The sequence below is a fragment of the Desmodus rotundus genome, chromosome 1, assembly GCF_022682495.2.
Source record: "Desmodus rotundus isolate HL8 chromosome 1, HLdesRot8A.1, whole genome shotgun sequence".
Classification (NCBI taxonomy): domain Eukaryota; kingdom Metazoa; phylum Chordata; class Mammalia; order Chiroptera; family Phyllostomidae; genus Desmodus; species Desmodus rotundus.
The window spans coordinates 168,628,917-168,650,335 of NC_071387.1; the positions used below are offsets into that span (position 1 = coordinate 168,628,917).

At 42.1% G+C, this 21,419-nt stretch overlaps 1 protein-coding gene across 1 annotated transcript in view; it reads left to right on the plus strand.

The window, feature by feature from the left end:
* Positions 1-728: 728 nt before the first annotated feature.
* Positions 729-21,419, plus strand: part of ZNF366 (zinc finger protein 366) — a 61,708-nt gene continuing 41,017 nt past the window's right edge. The window contains exon 1 of the mRNA XM_024578579.4: positions 729-922. The gene's annotated coding sequence lies outside the window, so the exon portion shown is untranslated. The remainder of the gene's footprint in view (positions 923-21,419) is intronic.

Genomic DNA, 21,419 nt, shown 5'->3' on the forward strand with positions numbered 1-21,419 from the left:
GTGGCAGACTGATCTATAACCTATGCGGTTCTTCAGTACTTTGTGAACCTGAGAAGCATTTAAGAATGTAAAGGATAGAACAATACAAACAACCCTTCTGAGAAAACTGTGGCCAGCACCAGTGTGGTAAGTTGCCTTTGAAACATTTTCTAACCATCAGCAAAGACGGAAGCCTGGTGTGGTCCATGGCATAAAGCTCAGTGACCAGTGCATAGATGTGCTATTCAATCCTGGCAGAATGTGAAGGATCTAGGGCCAGGCTGAAGGACGGCAGCAGCGCCAGTGTTGAAAGGCCTAGGAGGGGCCACGCGTCCTGGCCGCCTGGCCGCCTCCCGCTTCCTACGGCTGCCGGTTTGCCTCAGTTAACGCAGCAGACCCAACTTTCCTTTGCTTGGAGTTGACATGACATGATTTGTTCCCTTTTGGCTGTGTCAGTTCTACAAACCAGATACCAGAGACTGCAGGCTCAGGAGAGCCTGTCTCTCTGGAACACCATTTGTTTGGACAGGCCAGGCCAGTAAGGCGTTTCATCTCTTTAAAGCTCCCAGGGCAGAGAGCATTTTTGAGGAATTCCTTTTTTCAAAGGTTTTTTTTTTTGCCCCTTCCAACATTTTGTTTAAGAGAAAATGAGATGTCTATCTTCTGTTTCCTTATTTTTTTTCAGGAAAGCAAAGGGTTGTTGACTTCCTCCCTCTCCCCTCCCTTCCTTCCTTCTTCCCGAAGGTACTCATCTGAGAAAAAGAGAACGAAGTATTGTTCCTGTTCTCTTTCTTAAGTCATTTGAAACACTGTCCCTGTGAGTTCTTTAAGTTCCTTGCAATCTGTACACAAGAGAAAGAGGGAGAGAGAGAGGGAGAGGCACAGAGAGAGCGGGGGATCAGGTAAAGCACTGGGGCTGCTGCAGCCATTCACTCAGGAGCTGGTAAGTCACCCATGCAATCGTTTCTACTTCCACGTCAGTGTGCCTGGGATGGGTACTGCTGTGGGCATCTTCAACAGAAAAGACCTTACTGGGTGTAATCCTTAATCAGAGGGTATGACTGGTGGATGGCCCAGAATTTAAGCTTGTACTTTGTTAAAAAAGAGAATACTGATGCATTTCAGAGCTGAGGCTGGCAGACCTGGCAATAGAATTGCACTGGGGCTAAGGAGGCCATTGGGTTAAATCTGAATCTTGGCGTGGATGGTGCGGCTGCGTTAGCCAGGAGCCACTGGAGTGTGTGATGTGTCCCAGTGCACTGGAGCACTCCTCTCTTCCGCAGTGCTCTGTCTTGGGACTCTTATCAGGGTGTCTGCTAAGACTTGTGGTTTGTTCTGGGGCTCTTGTTACCCGTTGTCTGGATTGAGGTGTCCTTCTCTTGTTCTTTTCTTTCCACTCTGCACCCTCCAAAAGAGAAATGTTAATTTTTGACTGTTATTCTGCATCACTGAGGGAGGAGGGAGGAGAAGAAGGGAATGTCACTTTGAATTGTACTATGTGGGGTGCTTTTGTGTTGAGGCTTCATAGGTGGTTGAATGTAAATTTATTATCCACTGTCAGTAGAAGATGTCATCTGCCATACAGAAGAAGGCAAAGATTTCGGGGCATGTAACTTTAGTTTCCGAAAACAACACGCAACTGTAATAGGAGGATTGAGAGTGATTGCTTGTGTCAGGAGGAGTGAAAAACTAAGCTATAGATGTAACTGAGAAATGTTCACCAGAGCCTGCTTTTCCACACACCAATTAGGACACAGCAAATGAGTCAACCTTAAAAACGTACAACTTGCTTTTAAAGGTCTAAATTTTTCATTTAAATTTGTCAGAAAGGATAATGTTACCGTGAACTCAGGACGGAAAGCCAGGAGGGAGGCAAGATCACATTGTCAAAAATAGGCCAGCAGGCTCCCTCGGAAAAACTGTGTAAATTTACTAATATCAATAATTTAATTGAAAGAGGTATTGAATGGGTGAGAGACAAAAATCATGCAGAGTTTTTAAACATCCCTTTCTATGAAATTTGCTGATTGAGGTCACCTGGGATGTGAAGAGTGTAATAAAAGTATCCAGTCCCTCATTTATAAATTAATTTGGCCAGACTATACATTAACCACAATTAAGTAATTAATCTTTATTCCATACTGAACCATCGTCTTAATAAGAGTGGACAGCATATGGAAGTGGATTGTTATGTAGGTTTTGTTGCACTAGCAGACTTCTGTTTTCTTCTCCTTTTATCAGGAGACTTTCCGTAGGAGCACTGTCAAATGAGCAAGGTGAAAGATGTGATTAGTGTCTGTCTGCCTGAGGATGCAAAACCATTCTAATCACAGTTAAAAGTGGTTTCCAGCTCCCCTACCACCGACCCTAGCCACCCATTTCATAGATCTTCTGGTCAAAAGGCAGCAGAAACTGATTCAATTGGGCACTTTGAATCTTTTATCAGAAATTGTGACCCCAGTAGAAAACTCAGAGCTGCGATTTTGACTTGCTTCTTTCAGTTTCGCTTTTCCTTGATAATGTATTTAATTTTGTGCCCAATTAAAATGACATCACAGAACATTCTCCAGTTTTGGTTATTGAATAAAAACATCAGATGCAACACAATATAGGAAAAAAAAACTGATGGCAGAGTCACACTGACCGAAGACGAGGCAGGTAAAAGACGTCTGCCAAGGGCACATGGGACAGCCCGACTGCCAGCACGGGTCTTCACTGTGGCCTGAGGCTAAGGACCTCGGGATGAATATGTACTTTTCTTTTAAAGAAAAAAATGTATATCCAATATTTCCATTTAAGTTAAGTCATTGCCATGAGAATATTTGATGAGGGCAAAAAATTCCAGCTACCCAAAGAAAGAAGCCATTGACTAGTTAAGTCGGGTTAATACTAATCTGTCTTCACTCAATTCCAAGGAGTGAGCTGGCTGGCACTGGTGGAAACTTCCAGTGTGTGATTCTTCTCTGGGGTCATCCCAGGCTCTTTTGTGATATCATGAGGGGAACTCCAGCTTGGAATGATCCAGAATTTGACAAACGGGAGATGGGATTAATTTGTGCCCACACTGTACACATACTCTAACCAAATTATTAATTTGTCGTATAAATGTTATGTTAGGATGTGTCCTGTGTCTGTGTGCTGGGATGTGACTCAGGCATCAAAAGGACGGGCTTTGTTGTTACACAGATTTGGGTTCGAATTCCAGTTTTGTGACTTACTGACTGGGCCTTATTCCAGGTAATTAACCCCTTTAAACCTCAGTTTCCCCAAATGTAAAATTTCATCAACATAATAGCGTTGTTGTGAAGATTAAATAAAATTATTTACACAATGCAATTAACACAATGTGTGGCAAATAGGAGGAGTCAATGGATGTCGGTTGTAATTTGTTCAGAGTCATATTAATACTTAAGGGTACTGTGTTTTTTGCATGTAGGGAATAGAATTCATCTCTTATAAATTTGTGGCATAATTCTTGATCAATACTATACCAAGGATCTATCAGAACAAAAATTGTTCCTCGTAGCTTTTGAGTTAGGCACACATTGAGTGAGGATATCCTAAACCCCAAATTCTTGTAAAATAAGGGAATGTAGAGACGGATATTTTGATGTTCATCTCCGATAATGGCAGAGATGCCAGATTCAGCCGCAATGAAACTTCAGCTGTGTTCAGTAGCACTCCATGCAGGGGAAAGTTTGTCTTGGGATGAAAGTTATCAATTTAGGTGAATGTTTGAAGAGATTGCAATCATACCATAGACATTTCATTCTCCCTTTCACCCAATTTCCCATGCTCTTGAGCTCTGTGTCTTTGGTGACCTTCTCCCTGGCCGTGGAGAGCTGGCAGCACCTTTGTTGGAAACTGTCGTGAGAACCAAAGAGAAAAGGACTTGAAGTAATGGGTTCTCCCACCACCAAGGGCTAAGCGTACATGGAGATCCTGCTCCTCAAACATTTAGTGTGAAGCCACGCGCCTTCACACCAATAAACAGTGTGTGGGGGTGGGGGGTGTGATCCAACTGCTTTTTTCCCCTCACTCTAAACTTCCAAACATACATGCCGGTTAGATTGTGAAGTAATAATGGTACTTTAGTTTAGATCTTAGTTAAACTTCCCTCTGTACTTTCAAAATGCAAAACATACAACTACCAACAGCCACCCCAAATCGACCACCAGTAACCCAAACCTGTGAAGTTACGTAGTTAGAACAGGAGGCTCTGATACAATCAAAACTTGTTTGGTAAATTAACATTGGGAGAGCAAACTGAAGCTCGGTTATTATACACTCACGTGCAAAAGGTGCCTTTTACGGAAGCTTAGTGCACCAGAACAAAACCAGACTGGGCATCAGAACATTTCTCTGTTGGTCTGCCACCCCCTATATGTGAGGCTTGCCAGGCTCCTTTGCTTGCTTGGACCTTAGTTTTCCCACCTATAAAATGATGGGGTTGGACCAAATCAGTGATTCCTAAGGTGGGGTGTGTGTGTGTGTGTGTGTGACTGTGTATCAGAACTCACCTGCGGGCTTGTTTACGCTCTTCTCTCCTGCCCACTGCACTAGAAGATTTATGAGATTTGGACGCTGACGTCCTGTGACTCTCTTAAATGGATGGTCAGTGTCTTGCTCTGTGTTCTTCAGCGTTGCTCTGGCAATAAATTAAAATGTATGTTTTAAGAATCATGATTTTAAGTGGAATTCCTATTCAACTTTGGACATTCTCTTTAAAAATTAGTTTTGAATACATCAATTGTTATCCTACAAGGATTACGGAGTAAGGCATATGCTAGTCAGTCAGGCAATCTGATGAGACTGATCGATGTTCTATCACCACGTGTCAATCATAAAAAAGCAATTCCTGAGATCTAGAAATATTATAATTCTGTATAAATGGCCCTTTTTGATGTATGCACTTCTATATTATTTGTATCTTATTGTGAGCATGCATTCTTAATCAAGGAAAACACAAATACTAAAATTTTCTGTTCACTTTTTAAAAATGTTGGTGGAGTCACTCTCACCAGTTCCTTTTGGTTTTGTTTTGTTTTTCCCTTTTTACAACGTGTGCTGTGCTGAGCCTGTTTTAGAAGTTAGACCCTGTCCCGTGGTTAATGCTGATATGGGAGGGCAAAAGATTGACAATGGTATTTGAAAAGCCAATACTCATCCTGTTAAAGTCTGCTTTAATTATAAGAAAAATCTGTAACTTACAGGAAAAAAGTGGTTTTCATTGCCCTGATTTCATTTCTACCTAAATCACTCAGTATTTTTCCTCTTGTGTTTATGTGGCCTTAATTGACCAGTAGACACGGTCAATTTTGCATTTTGAAAGTACAGAGGGAAGTTTAACTAAGATCTAAACTAAAGTACCATTATTACTTCACAAACTAACTGGCATGTATGTTTGGAAGTTTAGAGTGAGGGGAAAAAAGCAGTTGGATCACACCCCCCACCCCCACACACTGTCTATTGGTGTTAAGGTGCGTGGCTTCACACTAAATGTTTGAGGAGCAGGATCTCCATGTACGCTTAGCCCTTGGTGCTGGGTCTCCATCTGACAGAAACAGAGACGTAACGACTATGTTGATGTGCTCTCAGAAACAGCCAGCCTAGTGCCAAATACGTCTAGAAGAAACAGTGGCATTTAGATAAAAGAGTAAGAACATGTCTGCACCAGAAGTTATGTGTAACATACAAGCTCACGAAAGCAAGCATCGTGAGGACAGTGACTTCGACCACCTGTGTGCCCAGAGCCTAGAATAGCACATGGCAACCACCAGATTCACAATAAATATTTGTTGACTAAATGATGTCATAAATAAGCGGTCTGTAAGGGAAAACACGCTACCTTTCTATACTGCCAAATCAGCAGTTAATCAGTAAAAAAGTGAGTCAAACTTTGGGGAGGGGTCTGGACAATGCCAAATTGCCAGTTTGGTGTATTTATTCCCCTCTGAATTGGCTGGAATTACAGCTTGTTCCTCCATCATATGCATGGGGTGCAGCACGCATGTGACTGTGTCATCTTGGAAAGGACGCCACCCACTTGCTCGTGGAGATAAACATTTATCAGATACACAGAAAAGACTGTTGGTTGCATTTTATTTTTCATTTGTTTTCTGGGCAGCTGATGGGTTAGCAGATTGTGTTTGGCGAGAAAGAGAGCGGTCATTTGTTTTTTCTTGACTAAAAGAGCTGTGAGCCAGGATTCTGCCTTGTAGGAAATGCTGAACGCTCCGTGTTTTTTTTCAGGCAGGGCTGTAAATCCAAGTTAAAGGGATGCCTCTCGGGCTGAGTTTACACAAATACGAAGGGGTGAATTCAGGGAGGGAAATGTGATATCCTTGTGGGGCACAATACCCTTTCCTTTATATAATTAGGCCATGGAGACAGCCAAATGAACAAATACTGGGCTGAGGCAGTTTTTCACTTATTTGGCAAATTTAAAGTGGTAAGTATAAATACAATAACAACACTGGGGTCTAAGGTTTTTGTTAGTTGAGGTAGAAATGGAAGAAGCTCTCTCTGTTCACATGGATAAAGCCTATCCCTTTGGTGCTAAGCACCAGGGCCCACAAAGGCAATTCTGACCCGTTCTCCTATTTTCCTTTGATACGTTCGGGCCTCACTTAAACCTCTCCCTAGGACAGCCACTGATATTAAGTGTGAGAATGAGATAACCAGAAGAGCACTACCACCTCCAACGGCCACATTTACGGAGGAGTCATTACCAAGTTTGGGGACTCCTAAGAACTCTGCATACCTCATTTCACTTACCCCTCCCATTCTAAGGAGTAGGGGCCTTATTAGCCCCATTTTAGAGATGAAGAAAGGCAACCACCTTGTTTAACAGATACACTAGAAGTGATGTTCAAGGTCACCAAATCTATGTTGCTCATCATCAGGTTTCTCGTTAAGAAGAAAGTGTAATTAATATTTAAAAAAATTAAGTGTCCCTTAAGGCAGTGCTCCTCAAAAGTATTCCAAGAACCAAAAGCATAGGATCGCCTGCGAGTCTGTTAGAATCTCAGGCTCCATCCCAGACCTCCTGCATCAGAAGCAGCATTTTAAGACGATCTCCATATGATACAGGCCTCAGCTGCACTACTTTATGGTTGTGCCCTATGTGTACAGATTGATTTTGGAGTGTCAGTCCCTGTTCCAAAGAGTTACAAGGTTCACTTTGACCTTGACCAAGAACACATTACTCCCTCCTGGATAGTGGTGTTGCTGGACCGGTCTTGAGTCTATTCAGCTCTGAGTGACGTTAGGCATGATTTCTGGGATCTCACTCAGCAAGTTAACTCCATCTCGAGGGATCCTGACAATCTCAGAGAGGAAAGGTCCGGCATATTGTTTTCCAAGTGTGTTCTGACCTCCAAACTTCAGAATCACCTGGGGAGGACTCCTAGGCCTTTCTCCAGATCTAATAAACCTGGGGTGGGATCCAAGTCTCGGTCTAGTCTACAAAATATCGGCTCAGGGTAAGAAAGTCCCAGCAGGGGCAGTGACAGGTATTTTGGGGATATCACCCCCAAAATATGTTCAGCTTTTTCAGCATTTTAAAAAATATTTAAAAGCAACAGTGTAAGAGAAAGTACCTCAGAGTCCTTTCAGGAAGAAGATACTCTGCCAGCTTTTTTCTTTGAATGCTAATGAATGGGGACAAGAAACCCTGCTACCTGCCTTGTATCTCTCGTGGAGAAGGGAGGGGGGTCCTGGGTCTCTAGCATCACCGCCAAGGAGCAGATGCCAGAGCACACACCTCACTGTCCCCAGTTAGAAAACTCTGCGGAAAGAATCCTTGGAGTTTCCTTTGCACTGGGGACTCACCGTTCTCTCTTGGAACAGAAATCAAGAGGGGGCTATTGTTGGAGGGGTGGAGAAAGGAAGCAGGGCCGGAAGAGAGTGAGGGAGAGGACCGGAATCGCCTCTGGTTTGCTTCAGCCTGGACAAAACCGGGCCTCTGCCTGGATGGAGATGATGGTATCCCCTCTTAGTGGAGGGAGGCCCTCTGGTCTTCTTCCACAGGAAGTGAAGGGAGAGGAAAACCTTGAGGTTTTCAGCGCTGTTTCATGGAACTCCCACCACAATGCACCACCACCTCGTTTCTTGCTGTTTCTCTAGTTCAGGCAGTTTTCTTTCCCACAACATAGTGCAACTTCCTCCCCTCCCCTCACCCCCATAGACTTTTTCAGTTTAAAAAAAATGTACAAAGAGAGGTCTTCCAACACTATCCTAAAGAGTATGTGTATATTGAACACTTTGAAGGTGCTAAGGAGCACTAAATCCACAAAGATGGGGATTCTGAATTACCAGAACTGTAACTCTCAGGATGACGCACATGCAAAAAATTCTACATAGATAATGTAGATAAAATTCTACTCCTAGATATAATGAGAATCCTGACTCCTACAAGGTTTTTTAAGAGATATGGGCGTCGTCTTTCTTAAGCAGTAGAGATACCCAATAATGGAACAAGCAAGTTGGCATCTCCTCCAACATCAATCATCCTCAGCCCTCCCGCAACCCCGTCACTTCCTGGCACAATCACCCATCTATCACTCCATTAAGGTGCCCAGGGATGGAGAGCTCTTATCTCTTGGCTGTAGCCACGAGAGATGAAAAGGAACATTAGAGAAAGAGTGGAGAGCCCAGTTTTTTGGAAAAGAAGGTGCAGCCCAACTCAACATCATTTTGAAGAAGATAATTCCATGTGTTGTGTCTTTACAACCCCTAAGTGCTCATATGTCCCTCTCTTTACTGCCTTGCCTCCTTTCTGCTCCTTACGAGCCTCCGAGAAAAGGAATTTTGGCCTCACATATTTAATACATGCAGTTAGGGGGGACATTAAACCATGAACAAATCTTAGACCAGACAGATCAGGATATGAAGTGCCAAATTTATTTTCTCTTCAACCAATATGGAGTTGGGGACAGGAAGAGTTGGTTAACTTAATAAAGTGCTGTCTCTTCTGTATGTGGCACAGCTGCCTTCCACGTGTGTGTATAAACAGACACACACAGCCTATCCAAAATTATTGGCTCTTATGGAAGAAAACCATGAATTAGCACCAAATTATTTATTTGAAACAAGAACATGATATCTGATTTTCAGTCCCCTGTATTTCCAAACAGATTTACTGTCATAGTTATATATTTCTGAACAATGTTAAAAAGAGCTTGAATTTTGTTAGCTAATGGCAGTGGGGTAGAAGGTGAGAGACGATTTAACTGTTACTGCAGGCAGTTCATAAGCACTCCATTCACTTACGGTGTGTCATTTGAAGAATATTGCAGGAGAGAAGGCTAAACTTGGACTCAGTTTGGAGGTCTGAGTGCGCTGGTTGACACATAAAAGTATGGCGAATCAGTGAACCCAAATGCATATGGACATTTAATATATGATTAAAACATCATTGTATATCAAAGGAGAATGTTCGATTATGTAATTATTGATGTTTGGACAAGTCATTAGCTATTTGGGAAAATAGTAAACTTATATCCCTACTTTATTTCTTAAATTAAAATAAATTCCAGATTAAAGAATTAAAATGTTAAAAATAAAAATATAAAAGTACTAGAAAAATAGGAGATTCATTTTTTTGAATCTTGGAGTAGGGGAGTTCTTTGTGGTTTTACCCAGGCTTAACATTTACTATGTATTTTATCACATCAAAAAAAAAAAGCTCCTACAGGACCCAACTCAATAAACAAGGTCAAAAGGCAAACAAAAAACTGGAGGAAACACTTATAATGTGTATCGCAAAGAACTAAAATGAACAGAATACAGGCCGATGACAAGAAAACACATATTTCCCGTAAAATGAAATATAGTTGGCTCTTAAATGTGTAAAATATAAAAACACTCATCCCACTTCATAAAAAATGCAAATTAAATGGAGACGCCATTCTTTATCTACTTGGTGAAACAAAGGATGAGAAATCTATCAGCACGTTTGTTTCTGCGGATCTGAAGAGTACTGTCGCACGTTAAGAGTATAATGGTGAAATAGCAGAGATCCCATAGAGACCAACTTGGGAATGCTGTCCAAATGTAAAACGGACTCCTCTTGGAATTTATTCTACAAGTATAAGATGCAAAAAAGGCATGCAATATCTGCCACAGCATGACTTCAAAAGAAAAACAAGAGGTCAGACTTAAGATAATTGTCTATTGATTAGGGACCAGTTAAATTAGGCAAGATATATGTATAAAATGGAACATTATGCAGCCCTAAAAATAATAAAGGAATAGAATAGAGTCCAGGAATGAACTCTAGGTATAAGCTCAACTGATTTTGACAAGTTGCAAAAGCAAAGGAATGATCATCTTTGAAACAAATGGCACCAGAACAAGTGAATACCTATATGCAAAAGGAAAACTGAATTTAGGCTCTTACTTCACACCACACACACAGATTAACTTGGAGTGGATCATAGACTTAAATGTAAAAGTTACAATTGTAATAGTTCTAAAAGGAAACATAGGAGAAAATATTTGTAACCTTGGATTAGTCAATAATTTCTTCATTATGACAAAATACACAAACAATAAATAAATAATTGATGACTTGGACCTCATCAAAATTGAAAACTTTTGTACTTCAAAAAAAGGACATCATTATAGCAATAAAAACAAAAGCCATAAAGTAGGAGAAAATATTTGCAAAATAAATCTGATAAGACTTCTTTCCAGAATATATAAAGAACTTTCAACCCAATAATTTTAAAAAACCAGTTAAAAACTGAGAAAAAATTATAAGTAGATATCTTAACCAAAGATGATATACAAGTGGCAAATAAGCACATGAAAAGATATGCATTATCAGTAGATTAGGAAAAGGCAAACCAAAATCACAATGAGATACCACTACACATCCAATAAAATGTCTAAAACCAAAAAGACAGAAAATACCAAATGTTGGTGAGGATGTAAAGAAACTAGAGCTCTAATACAGAGCTGGTAGGAATGTAAAACAGTACTGCCATTTTGGCAAACAGTTTGGAAATTTCTTAAATAGTTATACATACATATATCATGCAACATGGCAATTCTACTTCTGGGTAACTAATCCCCCCAAATTAAATCAAATATCCACATAGACTTTTACACAAATGTTCACAGTAGCATTATTCATAGTATTCTCAAACTGGAAGCAATTCAAAGGTCCATCAGTCGGTGAGTGGGTAAACCAAATGTGGTATATCTATGCAACAGAATACTACTCAGCAATAAAAAGAAACTCCTGTTACATACAACTTTTGAGTAAATCTCAAAAACATCATGCTAAGCCCTACACAGTATCATTAAGGAGCTACATGTACAATAAAAATTGAATGACTTCATCTATATGAAATTTTGAAAAGCACAACATTATGGAGGCAGAGGGTGGATTGGTGGTTGCCTGTGGCACAGGCGGAAGCTAGGAACAAATGGGCATAATGGCACTTTGGGGGCAATAAAATTGTTTCAAAACTGGATTCTGGTAATGATGTCACAACTGTAGACGTTTTCTAAAACTTATCACATGGACACTTAAAAATGCATGAATTTTACATTATATAATTTGACCATAATAAAACTGCTAAAAAGTTGAAAAAAAAATGAGGCAGCCCTACATGTTCAGATAATGGAACAATCTTTAACCTGGACAGTTAAGTTAAAAAGCAAGATTCAGCCAGTCTGTAGAATGCTCTAATTTTTGTGTTTAAAAAAGAAGCCTATTTTTGACATGCATAGAATATCTGTAGAAGGACACAATAGGTCTGCTAGTAGATTTGCCTTTGGGCAGGGGACCAGATGGCTGGGGTGGGGGGAAGCTGTGTGAGGGAAATTTTTTCGCTATCCCTTTGTACTCGATCAAAGAGACTTATCAGAAAGAGAGGCAGGGAGTTATGAGTCCCACACCAGCTCTGTGATCACTGACAACTGCCCGAGACTCTATTTCCTCATTTGTAAAATGAAGGGGTTAGACAGTTGACCTTTAAGGATACTTGTGATTTTAATTTCTGTGCTCTGAGAATTTTGTTAAGGATGATCACCTCACACCCGTCTACATTCCTCTTGTCCTTTCCCTGCCAGCGTGTCATCAACTGCCACCTAGAAAGCCACAACCAAAGGCTTTGTTCTTTCTCACCCACTTGCCTCTCAACTTGTTGGGTCCCCTTCCTCTTAGCAACATGTAAAATAGGGGTGTCCACCAGGGTGAGGAGGTAGCCCAGAAAGCCTACTATGGGGCAGGGACAAGACTGCACAGAGGAGCGGTTACAACCTGTGTCGCAGGGACAACCTGCCGCGGAGTGACCACAGGGAGTTGTAATTTTTTCATCTATAGGACAGGTATAAAGTCGCACCGCCCTCTCAGATTTTGTTATGAGGATAAAGAGCGACAATTCATGTCATTGCTTAGCACTGTGCCTGGTAATACTGGATAAATGTTACCCCTTTTAATTATTAATCTTACTCCTCCTGCTCATGGGCCCTGGGGCTTTCCCGGGGGCATCTCGGTTATCAAGCTGTGTACTCATTTACATGTGAACCAGGAGTCCTGGCGATGAAATGGCTTTTCTGTTTTCAATCCAACAAACTCAAAAGGACAGACTGGAGTAATTTCTGCTGCTAATATCACTGAGGAAACTTCTTCCAAGATTTCATCCCCTGGAGGCAATTATATCCTGAAAATGTGATGGATGCCGGCTGTAGAATTGCAAGATTGTGTCATTATGCCGCAGTTGAGCCATTTAAGTTAAACAGTGAGTTTCTTTTTGCATGATAAATGTGCCTTGAGTTACATTTAAATCAAAATAGCATTAAATATTAATGCTAGGTCCATTGTATAACTTCCTGTCCATGGTAACCATTTAATGACTATGAGTTGCAGCTTCGAACCAAACCAAAAATCTCCCATCACCATTGTGCACACATGCCCATTTTCCCAGCATTGGCCTCAGCACTGCGCCGCAAGGGACGCATCTACACTGGCAACCTACGGGATCCTGAAGCTGCAAGCCTCTCAGCCATTGAGAGCAGCCAACGTATATCTACATTTACTCTTAGAGAAAACTCTTAGGTGAACTGAATCCCCTGTGTAAGGTGGTAGTGAACCATTTCGCATGCATTCCCTGCCTTACAGGTGATCAGGTCACAACCTAGAGCTAGATCCCAGAGGCGTAGTTTGGTTTAGTGGGTTGCCCTGCTTACTAGTTCTTTCATGCGTGTCTGTCTCTCTAACTACATTGGAAAGGTTTTCATCAGGGACTGTGTTTTTAACCATTTTTGTAGTCTCCAGGATAAGAGCTGTCCGAGTTCTTTCTGGTCTCACATTAATTCTGAGATCCTCTGAAAAACCTCTTGTTACGTCCACTTAGAGATGAGGAGACTGAGGCTCAGAGGAGATGACGAATGTGGCTGAAGCCGTACAGCTTGTGCATCTCGGGGGTCTGTGGAGCTGTGGCAAAGAGTCGGGGGGTCTGTGTTTGGATGTCAAATGCCTACTGTTTGCATACAGACCAGAATAGTGTTTTGAAAGTCGGTGAACCTCTGCTTTTCCAATCTGATAATAGTGTAGAAATTAATGAAATAGAAATTAATTTAAAGATGTTACTGAATTCAAAAGAGCTTGTGGCTATTTTGTATTTTTTATACCTTACTGGAGATTGGCAAAATAAGTTTATTTTTAAAATTTACAAAGGGAGTCCTCACACTGAGAAGCTGGGGGATCGCTGCAGCAGACCAAAGCTGGGGTTCATTAATACCTTGTGGGGAGGTACTTTGAATAATCGTGGTCTGCTGGTGGCAATGAACTTTTCCATTCTCAAACTGCTTCCTAGAATAAGTTTGTGTATTTGATAGAAGTCTAGAAAGCATCTGGAAGTATATATCATGAGTGTTTAATTTCTTCATTTCAACAACTATCTACAAAAAAAACAAACAAAAAAACCCCTCCTGGTTCCTTCTTTTATTATCTGTGTGACCTGTGCAATTTATTTAACCCATTTGTGTCCTAGTTTCCTCAGTGGCAAAATGAGGAAAGAGTCGTGCCTGCCTCACAGGGACGCTGTGACAGCCGCACAAGTGAGCATAGGAAACAGTCAGCAAATGTGTTAGGCACCACTTGCCGCTGTTTCTGACACAGAGTTGGGGCTTGATAGACATTCTTAGAGTCAATTAATGAATAAATGAAAATGTGACCTAGGAATAAGGGGCAGTTCTAGACTATGTAATTCTTCATCGACATGTCCTCAGTCACAGGCAGGCTGTTAGGGCAGCTGCTTTTACCCAAATGCTCCATTTGGGAATATTCACTCCAGTGAGCTCCAGCTAGAGAGATGATAACGTTTCTGCATCTTCTCGTCCAGCAGACTTTACAAGTCTGTCAACTGTACGTATCACATTCATCAAGACGTGTGCGTAAGGGATCAGGCAGAAAGGGTTTGGGCTTGGAACTGAGGTCAAGTACAGGCTTTATTCCTCATTAAAAACTATAAGAGGAAACAAGGCCAGTAGACCATTAGACAGGCAGAGAGAAGCAATGCTTTTTTGCTAAAAATCAAAATGCTGAGGACCACAGTTATTGGAGGGTCAAAGGAAGTTAGAATGACCTTTTATAGCAGGCTCAATGTTTATCTAGCTTAAAATTTCACTTCCAGATCATCCCACGATAGTTTTTTAACATCATTATATAAACAACCTTTGAGCGTCATAGAAAAATTTTTCTTCAGTGTTTTCAAAGTGTGGTGTTGAAGGTGGAAGAAGACTACTGGTTGCTAGTACTCCAGGATGGGCTGCCTGAGGTTCACTGCTGGCTGACACAGTTGTTTTAACAAGGTCTCAGGCAGATGGGTCCATGAGAGTTAATAAGCTTCTCAGAACTGGCTTTTTCCCTCCCGAGACCAGCCAGTGAAAATGCCAGCAGTTACTGCTCCTTGACTGTCCCACGAGGGTGAGGCTCTGTGCTGGCGCCTTAGAAACTAAAGGGAATAAGATCCAGTTTAAGCCTTCCAGAAGTTTCCAGTAATAGTTATACTGAATGGAGATGACAGCTTCCCTTGTCACCTCCCTCCACTGGCCCTGTTTCTACCTACTGGGATCACAGGAAACAAATCTAGCCCATCTAAATGTCCACTCTTTGAAGTATCTCAACAGGAGCTATCAAGGCCCCAGGCGTCCAACACACCTGCTTCATAACATGCCAGACTCTTTCCGCCACCTCAGTAAGATGGCCCTCATTTGTCCCTCTCCATAGGTTTGGCCTGAATGGCCCCTCTCCCCATCCCAGTGGTTTGGCCAGTGTGCAACAGAGCTGGGCTCTCTGAGGCCCATTTTCAGGGTCACAGAAGCTCTGGGATTCTCCCTCAAATGGTCCAGATGAAGGGGCCTGGAGTGAAAATAAGGAACTTGGAATGAGAATTATTATTTTAAAAATCATGACTATTTTTAACTTTACTTTTATTGTTGACACTATTACAGATGCCCCCCTTTTCCCTCACTTTGCCCACCTCCACCCAGCCCCTGCCCTGCCCTCACCACACCGCGTCTGTGTCTATGGGCTGTGCATGTATGTTCTTTGGCTACTCCCTTCCCCTTCTTTCCAACTGTCCCCCTCCTCCCTCCCCTCTGACAGCTGTCAGTCTGTTCCATGTATCCATGCCTCTGTTTCTATGTTGTTCATCAGTTTATTTTGTTCGTTAGATTCCAAATACAGTGAGATCATGTGGTGTTTGTCTTTCTCTGACTGGCTTATTTCACTTAGCATAATAATCTCCAGGGCCATCTGTGCTGTTACAAAAGGAATGAGAATTATTGATTTGCCTTATTTTTTTCTATCTCCCCATCCCTAACCTTGTCTTAGATCTCCCTCCTTCCTCTTTACAAGCATGAGAATATCTTCTTACCAGGGTTGTTAGGAAGCCCAAATACTAGTATACGTACTACATATTTATTGAGTGCCTTTTTTTTACATCAGAGGCTTTCTAATTTTTATTTTATGAAATCTCATAATAACCCTGTGAGATGGGTTATTATTTTTTATTGCCATTTTCTATATGGAAATCGAGGCTCAGAGATTAAGTAACTTGTCACAGTTGAAGCAACCTCAAAGGTTATATAGTTCTATCTCATCTGTATTCCATTTCTTTTTCCTTCCCCTCTTCTCAAAATTTTCAACAGTTTGGAGACCCACAGCTGTAATAAATGCCTTCTAAATTGATTAACTGAGATTTACCCTCTGAGTAAAGCTCAAAGACATGGCCTTCCAGAGTAATTTCAGGTAGGAACTGTTTTTCCTTCAAAGTAAACTTAAACACCCTAAAAAGGTATTGGGCTGGTGGCATAATTGAATAAGTTGTTAAGTGGTTAACTCGATGCATTTACTCAAAGCAGCAGCAGTAGCAGCCCAGCTGGCCTCCCCAAGTCACAGCCTGGATTGGAGGGAGAAAGGGACAGGCCTTTTAAGGGGCCAGTGAGGAAAAAGCTAAAAGCTTGAGGTCTGGCCATCTTCATCATTCTCGCTGAAAAGAAAGCTGGCACTCAGTAGGACAGAGATCCACCTCAGTCCAGGACAGATAACCTGCGACAGGAGAGTCGGAGCTGGATCCCCACGGGACACCTGGGCCGCCATCCCAGCTTTATGACAGCAGCACAGTGCTGTGGGGTGGAGTGCTCTCTGTGGTTGGAAGTTCTCAGAGTTCATTGGTTTTGCTTTCTGGCCGATTTCTTTCATAAGACCCTTAGCTCCTTTCTCTTCTGTACATTTCAGAGAATCAGGTTCTCTTCTCAGCACGGGAATTCCCAACCCAGGTCCACTCCAGGGGGCTCTCTCATTTTTTAGAAAACGTATTAGGGAATACTTTAAGAGCTCTTAAAATGAAGTTCATTTTTGTTTTTCTTTTATTGAAAAACTCTCTGAAGAGTAGCATAGCTCAGGGCTGACAAGGAAGGGCTGGGAAGGATCACCAAGTAGAGAAATTCAGTGAGGAAGGAAAAGAACTAATATTACTTAGCACTTGCTGTGTGCCATGCATATTACCTACTAGGTAACCCATTTTTATCTTCCTCCAGATCCACGAAGTAGTGTATTCGTCAGGATAAACTGGGTTATGCTTTAATAACAAACAACCTCCAAGAAAAAAGAGAAAGAAAAAACAAGGACTTATTTCTTGCTTTCCTTACATGTCCATTATAGGTAGCAGCTGTGGCTTTGCCCAGGTCATCTTAACCTCAGGCTCCAGGCTCTTAGAACAGCTACTGGAAATGCTTGAGGTCGCTATGGCAAAGGGAAAGAAAATTATGTGGAATCTTGGATTGCTTCTCAGAGATTCCACAGGGAAATGACACATATCACTTCTACTCACATTTTATTGACCAAAAAAAGTCTCATGGCCATGTCTACATATAAAGGGAATAGGGAAATGCAATTCAATCATGTGCGCACAACAGATAGAAATATTTGATAAATAAAGCGTTATTAGGGCTGAGAAAATGGATGCTTAGGAAAGGCAGTAGGTGGTGGAGCCGGGACTCAAAGCCTGATTTTCTGACTTTGTCTCCTGAGCTCTTTGCTCTCCTACAGTGGGTACATTCTACAAGCATGTTGCATACATGGTCTTGTACCTTCTCTCCAAATGCTATGCTGTGCTAAAGTGTCCTCGGGGCTGAAGGAGATACACAGGCATGCGCACCTGCGTGAGGACAGGTAAAGCCATATCCTGGTTACTGTGGCTCAGGCTTTTCTTTATTTTACCCATTTCAATTCTCTTTAAAGGTCTTCAACACATTCAACATGAAATCATTATGTACTAGAAGTTTCATCTTTGAACACATGCCAGACTTTTCTTCTTAATCATAGCCTCAAGTGCGAAGGGTTTCCTTGCTTATTTGCTTTTATTTGCTGAATAATAAGAAAAGGGCCACTCTGCCCTTGGTTTGGTAAGACTGCTGCCTGGTGGATGTTCAAGGACAGGGAAGAGGATGGTCCAGGTTCCTTCCATTACTAAGTGTCTCCAGAAAAAATTTTCTTGCTCAAAGAAAAAACAAAGTAACAAGATTGATTCCACCAGCCCTTAGAAAATCAATCCCAGTATTTCCTCTCCCTGGAGCCCAGAGGAAAGACTATTTTTGTCAGTTCTTCTCAGACTTTGTGCATCTATGTACCCCTACTGGGACAGAAAAATCTAGAAAAGAAATCCTAAGTGGTCTACCAGAGGTGTCATTTCAGACTTTAACCTGTCCTGTTTTTTCTCTTTTCTTTTTCTTTTTTTGCATTCTGCTTCAGAACATATCTATATTTGTTTGCATTTAAAATGTTTTATATTACTCACCACTACTGAAAACTGATAGGTCAGGAAGACACACCAACTTATTCCAAGGTTTTTTACCCCCCTTAGAAACTTGATCTCAAACCTTCCCCATCCATTAACAATATACTTAGCACCTGAAAGTGGGTCCCAGAAGGACAGGGATAAGGGTCTCTGTCAGGTTGGGGGTATGGTGGTTTCCCCTTGGTAGGTAGAGTATCCCAGAAACTGAGAGTGGATGGAAGCAAGGAAGAGGAAGAGGAAGAGGAGGAGGGAAGAAGGGAGAAGAGGAACGGGAAAAGGTTTCCAGAGACAGTATGGAGCCAGTACAGCCAAGGTAGCAAGTCACAGTATGGCTTTAAAAAGCACAAAGAAAGAACTCAGAACTAATTTACTGATGAAGACAGTTGTTATTGGTTATATTTTCCTATCCATTAAAAGAGACAAAGTACTTTGTCCCAAGCACAGGTAGCTGTAGCCCGAGGCAAATTGTTTAACCTTCTGGGTTTCCCAGCCATCAGGCATGAACTCAAGTGCTGCTCAGCCTAATGGAGTGTAAAATTTGCAAAACTCTTTGAAGGCAGAGAGTGCAATTTAAGTATTATGTATTATTACATAAAATACCTGTTTAGGAAAGAAACTCTCCATTAGCATTATATGAGCTTTAACTAGCAGTCAACACCTGGTAGAGCTGGTTGTCAACTTTTTTTTTTTTTTTGACAGAAAAGACCCAGGTGTTGATCACTTAAAATAGTAAGTAAGAGAACAAAGAAACATGCCAAGGCAGTAAAAAATGGCATGTACCATTAAGGCATTGGCTTGGTTCAGAGAAAGGTTCCTGAGCTAAAGAAGACCTCCTTTACGGGAATGGAAAAATATAGGGCCAGGAAATTGCTCAGAGGTCTTCTGTCTTTTCCTGTGCCCATTCGGTAGCGCTATGTGTTGGCTCCTGTTTTGGATCAGAATCTTGGTTTTAGAAATAGCCTGAGTTGTGTCCTTGGAAAAGGGAGAGGGTTGTGTGGTATATTTGTGTGCAGTGGGGGTGGAAGAGGAATTAGAGGGAGGGTGTTGGGAAGAGCCATTTACATGCTTTCTGGAGCCAAACTGCTTCCTAGGGCTTCACAGACAGTTATAGAAATGAGCTGGGAGACTGAGCAGTTGATCAGGGCTTAGGAAGCCCTGGAGTCTCCTGCACTAGCTGCGAGGTGGAGCCCAGTCTACCCCCTGACAGCACAGGCCAAGTCTACATGTTCACACTCGATGGCTGGGCTGAAGCACACCAATTTTGGGGGTGCATAAGCTGGGTTTTAGTCTTTTCTTTAAGAAACATATATTGAGCAACCACCTCCTGGCAGACACTATATTAGGCCCTGGGAGTGTATCAGGGAACGAAAAACAAAGTGGGGATGGAGAGAAGTTAAGGAGTGCTGGGTGAGGGAGAGCAGGGTTAGGGTGGCCTCAGAGAAAAGGTGATATTGAGCAAAAACTTGAAGGAAGAACAGAGAGAGCTGAGTAGGTATCTTGGGGAGGAGCTGTCTAAGCAGAAAGAATAGCAGGTGTGAGGCCCCGAGGGGGACAACGCCTGGTGTGAACGAAGAACCACTAGAGGCCAGAGAGGTTGGAGTAGAGTGAGCAAGGGAGTGTGGTTGGGTATGAGGTCAGAAGGGTAACTCTCTCATGAAGAGCCTTGTAGGCTATTGGGTAGACTTTGGCTTTTACTCTAGAATAGAAAATCACTGGAGGGTTTTAGTCAGGGGAGTGACAAAATGTCATTTATATTTCAATAAAATCAGTTTGACTATTGTGTTGAATAGGCTAAAGGGAGTCAGGTGTGGAAGTAAGGAGAAGAATTGGAAGGCTATTAGGAAGTGATTTCCCATGATTTCAGACAAAAAGCCAAAGTGCCTGGGAGAAAGGTGTTGTGGCTTGGACCAAGATAGAGGCAATGGAGGTGGGAAGAAATGGTTGGATTCTGGATAGACAGTGCAAACAGAACCCATAGCAGTTTCTAATCCATGCACTGGGTTACTCAGGTGCTCTGGCAAGGGGTATGTTAATGAGCTGTGAAGGAGTGAGGAGAGGTGTTTGCTCTCCTCTCAAGAGTGTTAAAGGAAGAAGAGGCAAGATTCTTGTTGGAACAAACTACCTTTCCTTTCTTCCTTTGTCCTTCTTATTAATTGAGGCCCTACTATGTGCCAGGCACTATGCTGGGAGACAATAGTGAATGTGAACTAACAGACTTGCTGCCCTGCTGGAGCAAATAGTCCACAAAGGGAGCCAGGCATTAAGTAATAATCATGCAAATAAATGTACAATGACTACACTGATGTATGCAGAGTGTCAGAGTTGGTATATCTGCCCTGGTCAGGAGGTGCTGAGGGAGGGACACTTGAGCAGGCATGTGAATAAATAGGTGTCAACCAGGCAGAGAAGGCAGAGGGAAAGGAATAGTGTTCTAGGCAATGGAATGGCATGTCTGGAGGTTCTGGAGGGAGGGGGAGCATCGTACGGATGAGGAACTGGAAGAAGGCCAATATGAGTAAAATGTGGAAAGCTCAGGGAACGTGGGCAAGACGCAGCTGGAGAAATGGATGAGGGTCAAGCTATGTTGGGCTTGGGGGCCATGTTCAAATTTTGAACTCCATCCTGAAATCACTGGGAAAGTATTGGAGGCCTTCACGCAGGGAAATGGCATGGTCACATGCACTTGTTGAGAAGCTCACTACAGCTGCGCTGAGGAGAAAAGGTGACAAGAGTGCAGTGAGAGTCGCAGGGAAGACCACTCCTGAGACAAATGCTGCAGCTCAGGGAGACCATGGCTGCTCAGACGGTAGGGTTGGTGACGATGAACATGGAGATCTGAGAGGCATTTAGTAAGTATTAGCTGGTTTTGAATTGGCCGTGAGGGTTGACGAGTTCAAGAATACTTGCTAGTGTTTTGTTTAAAATCCTCATACAAGTGGATATGAGATTCTCTACTACTTGCATTCAATCACGCCACAGAAAAAGTTAGAAAATTTATTTTTCTACAAACCTTTAAAATAAGATTTACTGTAGGATGATTTCATTAGTGTCCAGCCTTACTGGAAAGAGGAGGTAGGATGGAGGACCTCCCCCAGTCCTCTCCAGCCCCATGGCCTGGTT